Source organism: Rhagoletis zephyria, unplaced genomic scaffold, assembly GCF_001687245.7.
Source record: "Rhagoletis zephyria isolate East Lansing unplaced genomic scaffold, Rhagoletis_zephyria_1.1 Rzeph_scaffold_01021, whole genome shotgun sequence".
Classification (NCBI taxonomy): domain Eukaryota; kingdom Metazoa; phylum Arthropoda; class Insecta; order Diptera; family Tephritidae; genus Rhagoletis; species Rhagoletis zephyria.
In genome coordinates this window covers 120,459-125,091 of record NW_016158105.1, presented here as the reverse complement: position 1 = coordinate 125,091, position 4,633 = coordinate 120,459, and positions in this window count along the sequence as shown.

Genomic DNA, 4,633 nt, shown 5'->3' with positions numbered 1-4,633 from the left:
TAGTATCCATGCTCATATGTATGATCACATATTGAATGCGGTGGTTTTTCTGGGGAGGGAACGCTTTAGATGCCTATGTACATATGCATGTATGTAGGTATGTAGCTTCGAACGCACACACACCCGCATGTGTATTGAAAATCCGAGAAAAGCCGTCACGCATGCATATGCACATACGTTTTGGTTAGAGTTGTATTCAGGGTTTTTTTTTTCAGGTCGCCAGTACCAGGGTGCAAAAGGACCTCGTGGGAGAATACCCAGGACTCCCGGGCACACTGAATTTTTCATTAAAGTTGAAATAGCACGATGTCAACGTTCTACTTGGGGCAACAAGGGCGAGATACATGGAAACCACGAACACACCACACACAAGTACACGCGACTATCTACATCCATACATACAACGATATTCGCCGGTGAGTTACGCATACAGAAAATACGGGGACTACATCAACAACAAGGCAACGATCAACTGGATTGGACACATAAGCACAAGTAAATGGAAGCAGGTCAACGTCCGCTGCACAAAGCATTCGATACATAGAAAAGGACAGCTTACAAAAGAGCGGGATCGTAGAACTTACCAGCTATGGAGCGAATGGAACTGCAAGAACGGGCTCTCACGCGCAGTCAGCAAAGGCGCGATTGCGTCAACATACGCATGTTGACAGCAACCAGCCAGCCGTCCCGCAACATTTCCAGGATTCTTATGTATCTTCGTTATTATTGTCATTGATTTTTTTTTATCGGCGTCACTTCCTTTTTTACTTTTCTTGCTTTGCTTATTAAATTTCGACACCCACGTGTCTTTTCTTTTGATCAGATGGAATTTTCAAAATTACCATTGTAATATCTGCTTAGCATTCAGAAATTAGCTATTCCGCGAACTTTATTTTTGCTTCTTGTTTTTTCTCTGCATTTTTCTGCGGCACGTTTTTACTAATTTCTTTTGCCGTGGTTCATAAACCATAAACTTTTCTTTTGTTGCTCCACATTTATACAAGTTTTCTAGTTACCGTATGTAATTATAATCTATTTTTATTTTTTCCCCTATTTCACGTAAACAATTATTTAATTAGTTTATACCTTAAGTCCTGTGTTAATAATCATTTTTTGCAATACCTTTTTTTTATTATTGTATAAATCTGCGCGATTAATTGAGACCTTCTCGTTGCCCGCAGCAATCACGAGCAAGTGATCTGCGTAAACAGCCCAGGTCGCGGGACCTCGGCGGCTACTACGTGTATGTATGTTTGTACGCCACTTCCAATTCTTTCCAGGGTTTCTCAGCATGTTGGTACCATCATCGCGTGATCTCTGAGGTAAGTAAAAAGAATTTTTCTCTGTACGTATATACGCGTGTGGAGGCATATACTCATTAAATCAGGTTTCGTTTGTTTTGCTCGCGATTTTCGCAATGCACATACATATCTACCCAAGTAGTGACAACAAAAAAGGGTATACATAACAAAGTATAATTAAAGTGTAATTGAATTTGGAATGACTAGTTGAACTGAATTGGTTATTACCTCGCAGCAAAAAATTGGTAATCGCTTTTAGTGGTAATGTGTTCTAGAAGGCATAGCGTTATAACGCCTTCGAATTTTTTCGCTTCTTTTAGGCATTGCCGGTAATGCAAAGTAGAATGTCCTACAATATGTGATTTATTTCGCTTCTTTGTTTCATTTCGGGGAATGCAAAGTGGAATGTCCTATCAATATTTATTTTTTAATTCGCTTCTTTGCTTCATTTCGGGGAATGCAGAGTAGATTGTCCTACAATATTTTTTTTTATTTCGCTTCTTTGCAGCGAAGTTGAAGTCAGTCAATGAAGCGAAGTACCAGAGTGACGTAGTACAATTTTAAGCTTAATTAAATATGCATGTATGTACATTAGAGTGGTTCAAAAAAATCTTTTTTTTGAAATTCATAAACGCTACCTCAAATTATTGTTCTTTGTGATAAAAAAGAGAAACTTGTTTTTTTATTTTGAAAAAAAATAAGTTTTCTTAGAGGTCGCGCTGGTCGGTTTTTTATAAAAACGCTGATGTTCTCAATTTTTTTATTTTCTTGACATGTTAAAATGCAGCTAAATTTTTTTTTTTACATATAATTACTCTGGTATTATTGGGGAACATTCCTTTAATTACTTACCTATCTTGGGCAGTTAGAATCGGCCTAGTGCCCGAAAATATGCTCTCGAAAAGAGACTAGTAAAATTAAAACGTTGATACTGAACGATTTACGCATTGTCATGGGTTAGAACTTGTTACCAGGGGGTTTCTGGGGTTGCTAATTAGGAATCTGAAGTTAGTTTTTCGAAATTCAAAATGGCGGATCCAAAATAGCAGTCCATTTTTTTAAAAAATGATTGGATTTGTTCGAAACCCGGCCTTCGAGAGGTTTTGTGGTCGCCGATTACGAATCTGAAGTCAATTTTTTTTAATTCAAAATGGCGGATCCAATATGGCGATCAAATTAAAAAAAAAAGTACTAAAATTAAAATGTTGATACTGAACGTTTTAAACATTGTCAAGCGTTAAAACACGTTTCAAGTGGGTTTCTGGGGTTGCTGATTACGAATCTTATGTCAGATTTTCAAAATTCAAAATGGCGGTTAAGAGTTTCAAACAAATCCAATAATTTTTTTAAAGTTGGTCGCCATTTTGGATCCTCCCTTTTGAATTTTGAAAATCTGACATCAGATTCGTAATCGCAACCCCAGAAACCCACTGGAAACGTGTTGTAACCCTTGACAATGTTTAAAACGTTCAGTATCAACGTTTTAATTTTAGTACTTTTTTTAATTTCATCGCCATATTGGATCCGCCATTTTGAATTTAAAAAAATTAACTTCAGATTCGTAATCGGCGACCCCAAAGACTCTCGAGGGCCGGGTTTCGAACAAATCCAATCATTTTTTAAAAAAATTTACCGCCATTTTGGATCCGCCATTTTGAATTTAAAAAAATTAACTTCAGATTCGTAATCGGCGACCCCAAAGACTCTCGAGGGCCGGGTTTCGAACAAATCCAATCATTTTTTAAAAAAATTTACCGCCATTTTGGATCCGCCATTTTGAATTTCGAAAAACTTACTTCAGATTCCTAATTAGCAACCCAGAAACCCCTTGGTAACAAGTTCCAACCCATGACAATGTGGAAATCGTTCAGTATCAACATTTTAATTTTACTAGTATCTTTTCGAGAGCATATTTTCGGGAACTAGACCCATTCGAATTGTCCAAGACAGGTGTGTAATTAAGGGAAAGTTCCCCAATAATACCAGAGTAATTATATGTAAAAACCACATTTTTAGCTGCATTTTAACATGTCAAGAAAATAAAAAAATTGAGAACATTAGCGTTTTTATAAAAAAACGACCAGCGCGACCTCTAAGAAAACTTTTTTTTTTTTTTTCAAAATAAAAAAACACGTGTCTCTTTTTTATCACAAATAACAATATTCTGATGTAGAGTTTATGAATCTCCAAAAAGGGTGTTTTTATGAACCACTCTAATGTACATACCGATTTTTAAGTAAAATCTAAATACCTAAATACATACATATGTATGTATAAAAACTGTTGTGTTGATTAACGAGGTTTAAGATCATAAGGAAAAGCGGATGTACTTCCTTTTGTTTATTTTTGAAGTAGTTTTTTTTTATTCATGTAGATTTATGCGCATTGCAATGAATGTAGCATCCTAAATTCAGTTGTGAAGTTCTATTTTTTCCTTTTTTTTATTTTTGAATTAATATGAATTCTATTAGGCTGATAAGAATTGTTGTTATTTTCTAAATTAATTTATTTATTTATTTCTTTATTTATTAAAGCTTATACTATGTTATTAACATATGTACAACCTAATCATGCAGCGCTCTAAATTAATTATTTTAAAGGTAGTGTTGTAAAGCTATAGTAGGTAAGAAAATGTGTAAGTGAATTGTAGAAGGAATAAAAAAAGGATTAATGAAGGTAAATCTAACTATATTGTTCAATAGCTGAGTGATTGTTGATTCATGATGAGGTGGTGAGTTCTTAATATTTGATGTGGGTGTTATACTCGGGCTATGAGGGGAAGTGAGGGCGTTGACTGACGGGGTGGACATACATTAGACTTATAGACTACCACGTACTTGAGTCAGGCTAATGGAGCGTTGCAACAATGGTCGGAGTTGGCGAAACGCCCATGGCTGCGTAGGAGGCACGCGGAGGGGGAGGGATGACTCCACCTCACTGGAGGGGACTGGACTATTTCCTTTTTTTCCTTCAAAATTTTCTGTCTTTGGCTCGACTATATCTATCTTCTCCTTGCAGAACTTATCAGGCATGAACACCTTTTTTTGTTTATGTTGGAGTAGGTAGGGCGGGTGGAAATAATCACCCCATCCGGCGAGCTAGCCTGGGCTTAAAACCATGCCTGAACACCGCTCCGCCTTGGCCAAGGTACACTGCCATAACAGACATTGTTCCGCAACATATATAATTTCTTTTCCCAGTCTAAAGTACATGAACTGAAGGAATTTCAGGACTACTGTTCGGTAAAAGCCCCCAAAAACTTGGGCATATATCAAACGCGATGGCTTTCACTAGGAAGCGTTGTGTTAGGAATAGTTGAGCAATGGGATAGT